Below are 15,487 nucleotides of genomic sequence, written 5' to 3'. Positions count from 1 at the left end.
CCCTAAACCTAACCATAACCCTAACCCTAACCTAACATTAATCCCTTACCATAACTCAAACTCTACCCCTTAAACTAACCCGAACCCTGACTGTAATATCTAACCCTAACCCTAACCCTGTCGCTAACACCTAACCCCTTACCCTAACCCTAAACCTAACCCTAAAACTAACCCTAACCCTAACCCTATCCCTAATTCTAAACCTAAGTTTTAACCTGAAGCCTAACCCTAAAATTAACCATAACCTCTAAGCCTAACCCTAACCGTAATCCTATACACAAACTCTAGCCCTAAACCAAAGGCTAACCTCTGACCATAACCCTAACCCTAATCTTAACCCTAAAATTAACACTAACCCTAAATCATAAACCTAACACTAAGTGTAACCCTAACCCTAAACCAAACCCTAAATCTAACCCTAAACCTAACTCTTACACTAACACAAAACTCTAGGCATAACCCTAAACGTAACCCTAACCTTTAACTCTAAACCTAACCTTAACCCTAACCCTAACCCGAACCCTAAACTTAACACTAAACTGTAACCATAACGGTAACCCTAATCCTAACAATAACCATAACCCTAACCCTAACATTAACACTAACCGTAATCCATGACCCTAACCCTAAAACTAAACTTAAGACTAACCCTAACATTAAACCTAAGGCTATACCTAAATGCAACCCTAAACCTAACCGTAACCCGAAGCCTAACACTACCCTCTCCCTAACACCTAAGCACAAATGCTAACCCTAAACTTATCCCTAAACCTAACCCTAACTCTAACCCTAACCGTAACCCTAAACCTAACCCTAAAGCTAAACCTAACCGTACGAAGCCTAACACTACCCTCTCCCTAACACCTAAGCACAAATGCTAACCCTAAACTTATCCCTAAACCTAACCCTAACTCTAACCCTAACCGTAACCCTAAACCTAACCCTAAAGCTAAACCTAACCGTAACCCTAACCCTAAAGTTTAATCCTAAACCTAACAGTAAACCTAAGCCTAATCCTAACGCTAACCCTAACCCTAAACCTAACACTAACCCTAACCCTAAACTCGAACCCTAAACCTAATCCTATTCCTAACACTAACCTTAAACCTAACCCTAAACCTAAACTCTAAACCTAAGACTAATGCTAACCCTAACCCTAACCCTAAAACTCAACCTAACTGCAACCCTAAATTTAATCCTAAACCTCAACCTAACCATAAACCTAACAATAACCCTAACCCTAAAACCTAACGCTAACCCTAACCCTAACTCTAACACTATCCCTACCCCAAAACCAAACACTAAATCTAACTCTATCCCTAACTCTAAACCTAATCCAAACCCTAACAATAACCCTAACATTAACTCTATCCCTAACACTTAACACATAACCTTAAAACAAAACCTAACCATAACCCTAAAACAAATGGTAACCCTAAACCTAACCGTAACACTAAGCCTAACCATAACCAACTCCCTAACACCTATCCCGTAACCCTAACTGTAAACCTAACCCTAACCCTAACCGTAACCGTAACCCTAACCCTAAACCCAAACCTAACCCTAAATTCTAATCCTAACACTAAAACTTAACCTAACGCTAACTCTAAACTCTAACCCTAATCCTAACACTAAACATAACTTCTAACCCTAACTGTAACCCTAACCCTAAACTTCAACCTAACCCTAATCATAACCCTAAACGTAACCCAAAGCCTAACCATAACCCTATCCCTAAACCTAACCCTGACCCTAATCCTAACCCTAACCCTAACCCTAAACCTAACTCTAAACCTAACCCTAACCCTAACACTAAGACTAACTCTAAACCTTACCCTAAAACTAACCTCTAAACCTAATGCTAACTCTATCCGTAAACACTAAAACACTATCCGTAAACCTAAACCTAAACGTAAACCTAACCTTTAACCCTAAACCTAACCTTAACCCTAAACCTAACACTAAACTTAACCCTCACCATAATCCTAACCCTAACCCTAAGCATATCCCTAACACCTAACCTCTAAACCTAAGTCTAAACCTAACCCTAAACTTAACTGTAAACCTAACTCTGGCCTTATTACTAATCCTAACACTAACCCTAACACAGAACCTAATTGTAAAACTAACACTAACCATAGGCCGAAGCCTAACCCTAACCCTCTCACTAACAACTAACCAGTAACCCTAACCCTACACTAACCCTAACCGTAACCCTAACACTAACCCTAACATTAACCCTAACCCTTGCCGTCTCCCTAACAACTAACAGGTAACCCTAACCCTAACACTAAACCTAACTCTAACCCTAACCGTAATGAAAACCCTAACCCTACACCTCACCCTAACTTCTAATCCTAACCTTAACCCTAACCCTAATGCTAACCCTAAACTCTAACCCTAAACCTAACACTAAACCTAAAGCTAAACTCTAAACAAAACCCTAAGCCTAGACTTAAACCTAACCTGAACTATACCCCTTAAACTAACAATAACCCTGACAGTAATACCTAACTGTAACTCTAACAGTAAACCTACCATAACCCTAACCCTAACTCTAACCATACCCCTAAACCTAAAACTAACCCATACCTCTAACACTAACCTTCACCCTAATAGTTAACCTAACACTAACACTAACCCTAACTTCAAGATCTAATCCTGACCCTACCCCTAACACTAACCTATCCCTAACACTAACCCTAAACCTAACACTAAACCTAACTCCTAACCCTAACCCTAAACCTAAACCTCAACAAAACCTAATCCTAACCATAACCCTAAAACTAATACTAACCATAACCCAAAGCCTAACCGTAACCCTAATTCTAACCCTATCCCTAAACCTAACACTAACCCATACATCTAACCCTAACCCTAACCTCATCCTAACCCTTACCCTAAACTTAACCTCTAACCCTAAGCCTAACCCTAACCCTAACCGAAATTTAACCTTAACCCTAAACATAACCCTACGCCTAAAATGAAACCTAACTCTAAACCTAACCCTAACATTAACCCTAACCCTAACCCATACCTCTAACACTAGCCCTAACCCTAACACTAAACCTAAACTTAAACTTAAACCCTAACCCTAACCCTAACACTAACCCAAACCCTAAATCTAAACATAAATCTAATGCAAATGCTAACCCTAACACTAACACTATCCCTAACCTAATCATAACCCTAACACTAAACAAAACCCGAAGCCTAACCCTAACACTATCCCTAACACCTAACCCCTAAATGTAACCCTAAATCTAACCCTAATCCTAATCCAAGCTCTAACCTTAACCCTAATCCTAAATCTAACCCTAACCCTAAAACAAACCTAACCCTAACCCAAAACTCTAACTGTAACCCTAACACTAACCCTAACTCTAACCCTAACCATAAACCTAACCCTAAACCTAACATTAATCCCTAACCCTAACCCTACGCATTAAACTAACACTAACACTGACCATAATACAGAAAATTAACCGTAACACTAAACCTACAATAATAATAAACCTAACCTGAAGCCTACTCCTAAACCTATCCCTAACCAATAGATCTAATCTTAACCTTAAACCTAACATTAACCGTCACCCTAACCCTATCCCTAACTCTAAACATAACAATAACCCTAACCTCTAACACTAAACCTAACAATGAACCTCTCCCTAACCCTAACCCTAAAGCTAACACTAAACCTAAAATTTAACCCTAATCCTAACCTAAACCTAAACCTAATCCTAAACCTAACCATAACACTAACCCTAACCCGAAGTGTAACCCTAATACTAATCCTAACCATAATGCTAACCCTAACCATAACCCTAAACCTAACAATATCCCTAACCCTAACCCATAACCCTATCCCTAACATCTAACACCTAAACCTAACCCTAACCCGAACCTGAACCCTAACCCTAAACCTCAACCTAACCCTAACCATAACCCTAAATGTAACCCAAAGCCTAACCATAACCCTATCCCTAAATATAACCCTGACTCTAATTCTAACCCTAACCCTAAGCCTAAACCTAAACCTAACTCTAAACTTAACCTAACACTAATACTAACACTAACTCTAAACCTAAACCTAATACTAACCTCTAAACTGAACACTAACTCTAACCATAACCCTAAAGCTAAACTTAAGCTTTAACACTAACCCTAACCATAACCTCTAAGCCTAACACTAAGCAAACCATAACACCAATCTCTAACACTAAACCTAATGCTAACCTCTACCCACAAGCCTAAACGTAATCCTAAACCTAAACCTAACCTTAACCCTAACTCTAAACCCTAACACTAACCCTAACACTATCCATAAACCTGAACCTAAATGTAAACCTAACCCTAACCCTAACCATATCCCTAACAACAAAACCCTAACCCTAAGTCTAAACCTAACCCTAAACCTAACCGTAAACCTAACTCTGACCTTAATACTAACCCTAACCCTAACCCTAACACTGAACCTAATCGTAAACCTAACACTAACCATAACCCGAAGTGTAACTCTAACCCTCTCCCTAAAAACTAACCCATAACCCTAACCCTACACTAACCCTAACAGTAAGCCTAAACCTAACACTAACATTAACCCTATCCCTAACTTCTCCCTAACAACTAACACCTAACACTAACCCTAACACTAACCCTAACCCTAACCATAATCATAACCCTAACCCTACACCTAACCCTAACTTCTAATCCTAACATTAACCCTAACCCTAACACTAACCCTAAACTCTAATCCTAACCCTAACACTAAACCTAAAGCTAAACTCTAAACATAAGACTAAGCCTAGCCCTAAACCTAACCTGAACCATACCCCTTAAACTAACACTAACCCTGACAGTAATACCTAGCTGTAACCCTAACAGTAAACCTACCATAACCCTAACCCTAACTCTAACCATACCCCTAAACCTAGACCTAACAAATACCTCTAACCTTATCCTTTACCCTAACAGTAACCCTAACCCTAACACTAACCCTAAACTTAACCTCTAATCCTAACCATAACCCTAACACTAAGCTATCCCTAACCCTAACCCTAAAAATAAAACTAAACCTAGCTTCTAACACTAACACTAACCCTAACCCTAAACCTCAACCTAAACCTAATCTTAACCATAACCATAACCCTAACCCTAATACTAACCATAACACAAAGCCTAAACGTAATGTTATACCTAAGGCTAACACTAACCCTAATCCTAACCCTACCCCTAAACCTAACACTAACACATACATCTAACCCTAACCCTAACCCTAATCCTAACCTTTAACATAAACTTAACCTCTAACCCTAAGCGTAACACTGACCCTAACCTAAATTAAACCCTAACCCTAACCATAACCCTACACCTAAAACCAAACCTAACTCTAAACCTAACCCTAACCCTAACCATAACTCTAACCCATACATCTAACCCTACAACTAAGCCTAACACTAAACCTAAACTTAACCTTAGACCCTAACCCTAAACCTAACCCTAACCGTAACCTTAACCCTAATCTTAAAACTAAACATGAATCTAATGCAAATGCTAACACTAACACTAACACTAACCCTAATCTAATAATAACCCTAACCCTAAAGGTAACCAGAAGGCTACCCTAACCCTATCCATAAGACCTAACCCTTAAATGTAACCTTAAACCTAACCCTAATCCTAATACAAGCCCTAACCCTAACCCTAATTGTAACTCTAACCCTAACCCTAAAACAAACCTAACCCTATCCCTAAACTCTAACCATAACCCTAACACTAACCCTAACTCTAACCCTAACCATAAACCTAACCCTCAACCTAACATTAATCCCTAACCATAACCCTAACACTATGCATTAAACTAATGCTAACACTGACCATAATGCATAACCCTAACCGTAATTCTAAACCTACAATAACACTAAACCTAATCTGTACACTACCCCTAAACTTATCGCTAACCCATACCTCTAACCCTAACCCTAAACCTAACATTAACCCTCACCCTAAACCTAACCCTAACCATAATCCTAGCCCTAACACTAACCGTAAACCTAACCCTAACCATAATCCTAACGCTAACCCTAACCCTAACACATACCTCTACCATAACCCTAACCCTAAATCTAAACATAACACTAACACTAACTTGTAACACTAACCCTAACAATGAACCTCTCCCTAACCCTAACCCTAAAGCTAACACTAAACCTTACATTTAACCCTAATCCTAACCTAAACCTAAACCTCAACCTAACCCTAACCCTAACCATAACACTAAGCCTAACCCTAAACGTAACCCTAAATGCTAACCCAAACCATAATCCTAACCCTAACCATAACCCTAACCCTAATCCATAACCCTATCCCTAACACCAAACACCTAAACCTAAACCTAACCCTAACCCAAAGACTACATTTAATGCAAAACCTAATCCCAACGTTAAACCTAACCCTAACCCTAACGTTAACCTAAATGCAATCCTAACACTAACCATAATGCTAAGCCAAACCCTAACCCTAACCCTAACTCTAAACCTAACCTTATCCCTCAAACTAACCCTATCTCTAACCCTAACCCTAAAATTAACCACTAAAGCTAACCCTAATCCTAACCATAACCCTAACCCTAAAACTAATAACTAACCCTAATTCTAACCCATACCATATCCCTAACCCTTATCCTAACCCTAAACCTAAACCTGAACCTAAGCTTTCACCTTAACGCTAACCCTAACCCTAACCCTAATCGTAACCTCTAAGCCTAATACTAACCATAACTCTAACCCTAACTCTAACCCTAAACCAAACGCTAACTTCGAACCATAAGCCTAACACTAACCATAACCCTACACCTAGCCCTAACCCTAACCCTAAACCTAACACTAAACTCTAACTGTAACACTAATTCTAACCCTAACCTTAACCCTAACCCTAACACTAACACTAACCCTAACCCAAACACTAAACTTAAACCTAAACCTAAACCTAACCCTAACACTAACCCTAACGCTAAACCCTAAAACTAACCCCAACACTATGCCTACCCCTAACCATAACCCTAAATCGAACCCTAACCCGAAACCTAACCCTATCAAAACACCTAACCCCTAAACCTAACCCTAATATTAACTGTAAAACTAACCCTAAACCTAATCTTAACCCTAACCCTAACCCTAAAACTAATTGTAACCCTTACCGTAACTGTCACACAAAGCCTAACCCTAACTCTCTCCCTAACAGCTAACCCCTAACCCTAACCTTAATCGTAAATCAAACACTCAGTGTAACCCTAACCCTAACCCTAAACCTAACCTCAAACAATAACACTAACCCTAACCCTAAATCTAACCCTAACCCTAACCCAACCTAACCCCTAAGACTAATGCTTACTAACCCTAGTCCTAACACTAAAATTAACTCCTAAAACTAACCCTAGAACTAACCGTAATTGTAAAACTAAAACTAACTACAAACGCTTGTCCTAAACCTTACCCTAACCCTAAACTTAACCCTAACACTAACTCTAACATTTAACTGAATGCTAACCTCTAAACATAACCCTAACCCTAACCCTAACCCTAATCCTAACCTAATTGTAACCCTAACCCTAAACCTAACACTAAACCTAACATTAACCATATCTTCTACGCCTAACCCTAACCCTAACCTTCACCCTAAATCTAACTCAAAACCAAACGCTAAAATCTAAAATTAACCCTAACCATAACCATAACCCTAACAAGAAAATTAACCCTAAACCTAACCCTAACACTAACCCTAACCACAAACTTAAGCTTTAACACTAACCCTAAATGTAAACCTATCCCTAACATCAAACCCTAACCCTAAACCTAACACTAAACCTAAGCTTTAACCCTAACCCTAAACCAAACCTAACGCTAACCGCTAACCATAAGCCTAACCCTAACCCTAACCCTAAACTCAAACCGTAACACTAACCCTAACCCTAAAACTATCCCTATTATCTAACCCTAACCCAAACCCTAACCCTAACCCTATCCCTGACCTAATCATAACTCTATCCCTCACCATAACCCAAAGGCAAACTGTCACCTTAACCCTTACCCTAACCCTAAAGCTAACATTATACCTATCCCTAAACATAAATGTAAGCCTAACACTAACCCTACCTTAACCATAACCCTATCCCTAACAGGTAACCCCTAACCCTAACGCTAAACCTAACTGTAACCCTAAACCTAACCCTAAGCCTAACCTTAATCCTAATCGTAACTCTAACCCTAACCGTAATCCGAAGCCTAACTGTAAATTAAACCATAAACTTAACACTAAAACTAACCCTAAATCAAACCATTAACTTAACACTAACCCTAACTGTAACCCTAACCCTAACGCTAACCCTAACTTCTAAACCTAACCCTAAACCTCAAGCTAAACTTAACCCTAACCCTAACCATAACCCTAATCCTAACCCTAACATTTACGCTAACCATAACACTAACCCTAACCATAACCCTAACCGTAACCATAATCTCTAACCCTAATCGTAACCCTGAACGTAACCCTAACCGTAACCCTACCCCTTAAACTAACCCTAGGCCTGACATTTAATTCCTAACCCTAACCCTAACCCTAACCCTAAACCTAACCCTAACCCTAACCCTAGCTTAACCATAAACCTAAACCTAATGCTAAGACTAACACTAACCCATACCTCTATACATAACCCTAACTGTAACCAAAAGCCTAACCGTAACCCTATCCCAAAACCTAATCCTAATAATAACCCTAAACCTAAACCTAAACTTAAATCTAAACCTAACCCTAACCTAAACATTAACACTAACACTAAACCTAACTGTAACACTAACCTCAAAACCTAACCCAAACCCTAACCGTAATCCAAATCCTAAACCTAAGCTTTAACTCTAATCCTAGCAATAACTCAAACAATAACATCTAAGCCAAACCCTAACCCTAAACCTAAATCGAAACTGTAACACTAAACCTAACGCTATCCTCTAACCATAAGCCTAAACCGAATCCTAAACCTAACCCGAACACTAACCCTTACCCTAAACCCTACCCGTAACACTAACTCTATTCATAATGCTAAACCTAACCGTAAACCTAACCCTAACCCGAACCCTAACCCTAACCCTAACCCTAACCATAACCCTATGCCTAAAATCTAACCCCTAACCCTAACCTTAAAACTAACCCTAAACCTAACTGTAAACCTAACTCTGACCTTGATATTAACCCTAAACCTAAACCTAACCATAAACCTAACCCTAACCCTAACCCTATTCCTAGCATCTAACACCTAACCTTAACCTTAAACCTAACCCTAAACATAACCGTAAACCTAACTCTGACCCTAACACTAACCCTAAATCTAATCGTAACCCTAAAATGAACCATAACCCGAAGCTTAACCATAACCCTCACCCTAACCCCTAAACCTAACCCTAACCCTAACACTAACCATAACCCAAACTGTAACCCTTACCCTAAGCCTACCCCTACCCCTAACCTTAACCTCTATCCCTAACCCTAACCCTAAACCTAACATTAATCCTAAATTCTAAGCCTAACCCTAAACCTACTCCTAACCCTAAACCTCAACCTAACCCTAACCCTAAACATAACCCTCACCCTAACCCTAACCATAAGCCAAAGCCTAACAGTAATCCTGTCCCTAACCTTAACATTAACCCTAATCTTAACCCTAAAACTAACCCTAACCCTAAACTTAAACCTAACTCTAAACATAACCCTAATCCTAACACAGACACTAACCCTAAACCTAACACTAACACTAACCTCTAATCCTAAACCTAACTCTAACTATAACCCTAACCATAAACCTAAACTTTAACCCTAACCATAACCTTTAAGCCTAACCCTAACTCTAACGCTAACCCCAAAACTCTAACCTCTAAACCTAACCCTAACCCTAAGTGTAACCCTAATCATAACCCTAAGATTTAACCCTAACATTAACGCTAACACTAAGATTTAACCCTAAAATTAACGCTAACACTAAGATTTAACCCTAAAATTAACGCTAACCCGAACGATAACTTCTAAGCCTAAACCTAACCCTAACTCTAAGCCAAACCCTAACACTAACCCTAACCCTAACCCTATCCCTAAACCTAAGCCTAAACCTAACACTATCCATAACCCTAACACTAAGCGTAATGCTATCCCTAACCCAAAACATAATCCTAACCCTAACACTAACCCTATCCCTAACAACTAACCCCCAACCCGAACCCTAAACCCAACCCTCAAACTAACAATAAACCTAACGCTAAACCTAACCTAAAACCTAACCTTAACCCTAAGCCTAAACCTAATCATAAGCCTAAACCTAAACCTAACCATAACTGGAAGACTAACCCTAACTCTTTCCCTAACACCTAACCTTTAATGCTAACCCTAAACCTAGCGCTAACCCTAACCAAACCATAACCCTAAAACTAACCTTAACCCTAAATTCTAACTATAAACATAACCCTAACTCTAACCCTAAACATGTACCTAACCCTAAGACTAATATCTAACCCTGAACTTAACCCTAACTCAAATCCTAATCCTAACCCTAAAACTAAATTCTAACCCAAAACCTAACCCTAAAACGAAAACTAACCCTAAAACTAACCCTAACCCAAAACCTAACCCTAACCCTAACCCTAACCTCACCCTAACCCTAACAATAAACCTAACCCAAACCCTAACTTAAATGCTAACCCTAACCCTAAACTTAACCCAAAACCTAACACTGTCCCTAACCCTAAATCTAACACTAAACCTACCACTAACAATAAACCTAACACTAATCCTTAACCTAACACTTACCCTAACACTAACCCTAAACTCTAACTGTAAAGCTAAACCTAAAGCTAACCTTTAACTCTAACCCAAACCCTAACCCTAATCCTAACCCTAACGCTAACCTCTAACCATAACCGTAACCCGAACTCTATCGGTAACCCTAACCCAAAACCTGTCAATAAACCTAAACCATAACCCTATCGCTAACACCTAACCGCTAAACCTAACCCTAACCCTAACCCTAAAACTAAATCTAAAGCAAACGCTAACCCTAACCCTAATGCTAACCTAATTGTAACGCTAATCCTAACATTAACTCTAAGCCTAACACTAAACATAACCCTAACTCTAATCCTAACCCTACCCCTCAACACTAACCCTAACCCTAACACTAACCTCTAAACCTAACCCTAACATTAATGGTAGCCCTACCGCTAAAACAAACCACTAACCCTAAACCTAACACTTAGCATATCCATAACCAAAGCTTATCCTTAACCCTAATCCTAATCTAAAGCTTTAACACTAAAACTAACACTAACCATAACCATAACCTCTAAGCCTAACACTAACCCTAACTCTATATCTAAACCAAAACCTAACCTCCAACTATAACTCTAACCCTAACCTAACCTTAATCATAACCCTAAACTCTAACCATAACCCTAACCTTAACACAAACCATAAACCAGAACTTAAGCTTTAACCCTAGCCCTAAAACTAACCCTAACCCTAACCATAACCTCTAAGCCTAACCCTAACCCTAACCCTAACCCTAACCCTAACTCTAAACCTAAACCGAACACTAACCCTAAACATAATCCTAACACGAACATTAACCCTAACACTAACACTAAAACTAACTTCCTCCCTAACACTAACCCAAACCTTAAACATAAACATAACAGTAACCCTAATCCTAACCCTAAGCACTAAACCTAACCCTAACACTATCCCTAATGCTAAACCTAACCATAAACCGAACCCTAAACCTAACCTAACCCTAACCCTAAGCCTAACCCTAAACCTAATTGGATCAATAACCCTAACCGTAAACCGAAGCCTAACCTTTACACTCTCCCTAACACCTAACATCTAACCCTAAAACTAAGACTAACCTTAACCCTAAATGTAACTATATCCCTAAACCTACCACTAACCCAAACTTCTAACCCTAACCCTAACCATAACCGTAACCCAGACCTAACATTAATCCCTTACCCTAAACCTAACGCTAACCATTAAACTAAACCTAAATCTGACTGTAATACCTAACCCTAACCCTAACCCTAGCATAACCCTAACCCTAACACTAACACTAACCCATACATCTAACCCTAACCCTAACACTAACCTTAAAACTAACCCTAACCCTAACCCTAACACTATCTCTAAACTCTAACACTAACCCTAAACCTATCCCTAACCCTAACCCTAAACCTAATAATAAACCTAACTTCTAAGCCGAACCCTCACTCTAAACCTCGACCTAACCCTAACCTTAAACATAACACTAACCCAAACCCTAAACCTAAACCTAAACTCTAACCCTAATCCTAACCCTAAAACTAATCCTAATCCTAACAATAACACTAACCCTAACCCATAAAACTATCCCTAACACCTAATCCCTAAACCTAATCCTAAACCTAACCGTACCCTAATCCTAATCCTAACCCTAACACAAACCAAATTGTAACCCTAACACTAACCATAAACCTAAGCCTAACCCAAACCTTAACCCTAACTATAAACCTAACACTAAATCTCACACTAACCATAACACTAACATCTAAACATAAACCTAACCCTAACCGTAACCCTAACCATAAATCTAACCAGTAACCCTAATCCTAACCGTTACCATGACCCTAACCCTAACCCTAATCCCAATGCTAACCCTGAATCTAAGCTTTAACCCTAACCCTAACCCTAAACCTAACCCTATCCATAACCTCTAAGCATAACTCTAACCCTAAAACTAACCCTAACTCTAACCGTAAACCAAAAGCTAACCTCTAACCATAACCCTAACCCTAACCATAACATTAAATCTAATCCTTAATCTAAACGTAACCCTAACCGTAACCCTAAACATAAACCTGAACCTAAGCTTTAACCATAACCCTAACCCTAACCCTAACCATAACCTCTAAGCCTAACCCTCACCTTAAACCTAACCCTAACTCTAACGCTAAACCAAACGCTAACCTCTAACCATAACCCTAACCCTAACCCTAACACTAAACTTTATCTTGTAACCCTAACCCTAAACATAAACATAAACCAAACCCTAACCCTAACCCTAAACCCTAACTCTAATCCTAACACTATCCCTAACTCTAACACTAACCCTAAATGGAACCGTAAACCTAACCCTAACCCTAACCCTATGGCTAACACCTAAACTGTAACCCTAGGCCTAACCCTAACTCTAAAACTAATCCTAACCTAACCGTAATGCTAACCCTAAACCTAACTCTAACCCTCAAACTAATCAAAACCCTAACCCTAAACGAAACCCAAGGCATAACCTTAAACCTCTCCCTAACACCTAACTCCTAACCCTAACCTTAATCATAACTCTAACACTAAGCGTAACCCTAAAACATAACCCTACCACTAACCCTAAACCTAAACTGAACTCTAACCCTAAACTTTAACCCTCAAACTAACCCTCACCCTAAACCTAATCCTTACCCTAACACTAACCCTCAACTCTAACCTTAACACTAAACCTAACCATAACTTTTAACTCTTACCCAAACCCTAACTCTAACACTAAACCTAATGCTAACCTATAACCATAACCGTAACCCTAACTCTAACCGTAACCGTAACCCTAACCCTAACCCTATCCCTAACACTAACCCTAACCCATAACACTATCCCTAACACCTAACAGCTAAACCTAACCCTAAGCCTAAACCTAACGTGAACACTAAATCTAACACAAACCCTAAACCTAACCCTGACCCTAACCCTACCGCTAACCCAATTGTAATCCTAATCCTAACCATAACTCTAAGCCTAACCCTAACAATAACCCTAACTCTAACCCTAACCCTAACCCTCAAACTAACCCTAACACTAAACTCTACACCTAACTCTAACCCTAATTGTAACACTAACCCTATAACTAACCACTAACCCTAAGCCTAACCCTTAGCATAACACTAACCGAACCCTACCCCTAACCCTAACCCTCAACCTAAGCTTTAACCCTAACCATACCCCTAACTATAACCATAACCTCTACGCCTAGCACTAACCCTAACTCTAACACTAAACCAAAAGCTAACCACTAACCATAACCCTAACGCTAACCCTAACCTTAATCCTAAAACTAAACTCTAATCTTAACCCTAACCTTAACACTAACTGTAAACCTGAACCTAAGCTTTAACCCTAACCCTAATCCTAAACCTAACCCTAATCATAACCTCTAAGCATAACACAAACCCTAACACTAACCATAACTCTAACCCTAAACCAAAAGTTAACAGCTAACAATAAACCTAACCATAACCATAACCATAAACCTAATTCTAAACTCTAACTGTAACCCTAACTGTAACCCTAAACGTAAACCTGAACCTAATCTTTAACCCTAACCATAACCTCTAAACCTAATCGTAACCCTAAACCTAACTTTAACTCGAACCCTAAAACAAAGGCTTATTTCTAATCATAAGCCTAATCTAACACTAAACCTATTTTCTAACCCTAACCCTCTCCCTAACTCTAAACCCAGCACTATCCCTAATCCTAAACCTAACCCTAAAATGAACCCTAACCCTAAGCCTAACCCTTAGCATATCACTAACCGAACCCTATCCCTAACCCTAACCCTCAACCTAAGCTTTAACCCTAACCGTAACCCTAACTATAACCATAACCTCTAAGCCTAGCACTAACCCTAACTCTAACACTAAACCAAAAGCTAACCACTAACCATAACCCTAACCCTAACCCTAACCTTAATTCTAAAACTAAACTCTAACCTTAACCCTAACCTTAACACTAACTGTAAACCTGAACCTAAGCTTTAACCCTAACCCTAATACTAAACCTAACCCTAACCATAACCTCTAAGCATAACACAAACCCTAACACTAACCATAACTCTAACACTAAACCAAAAGTTAACAGCTAACGATAAACCTAACCATAACCATAACCTTAAACCTAATCCTAAACTCTAACTGTAACACTAACTGTAACGCTAAACGTAAACCTGAACCTAATCTTTAACCCTAACCATAACCTCTAAGCCTAACCATAACCCTAAACCTAACTTTAACTCGAACCCTAAAACAAAGGCTAATTTCTAACCATAAGCCTAATCTAACACTAAACTTATTTTCTAACCCTAACCCTATTCCTAACCCTAAACCCAGCACTATCCCTAATCCTAAACCTAACCCTAAACTGAACCCTAAACCTAACCCTAACCCTAAATGCAACACTATCCCTAACCCTAAAACCTAACCACTAACCTTAAACCTATCCCTAACTCTAAACCTAACCCTAACCCTAAACCTAACCCAAACCTTAACTCTAACCATAACTATAACCTTAAACCTAATCATAACCCTAACTCTAACAGAAACCCAAAGACTAACCCTAACCCTCTCCCTAACACCTAACTCCTAACCCT

Source organism: Cavia porcellus, unplaced genomic scaffold (assembly GCF_034190915.1).
Source record: "Cavia porcellus strain 051 isolate PalLab524CR breed Dunkin Hartley unplaced genomic scaffold, mCavPor4.1 scaffold_35, whole genome shotgun sequence".
In the NCBI taxonomy this organism is placed as follows: Eukaryota; Metazoa; Chordata; class Mammalia; order Rodentia; family Caviidae; genus Cavia; species Cavia porcellus.
This window is presented reverse-complemented; position numbering follows the sequence as displayed.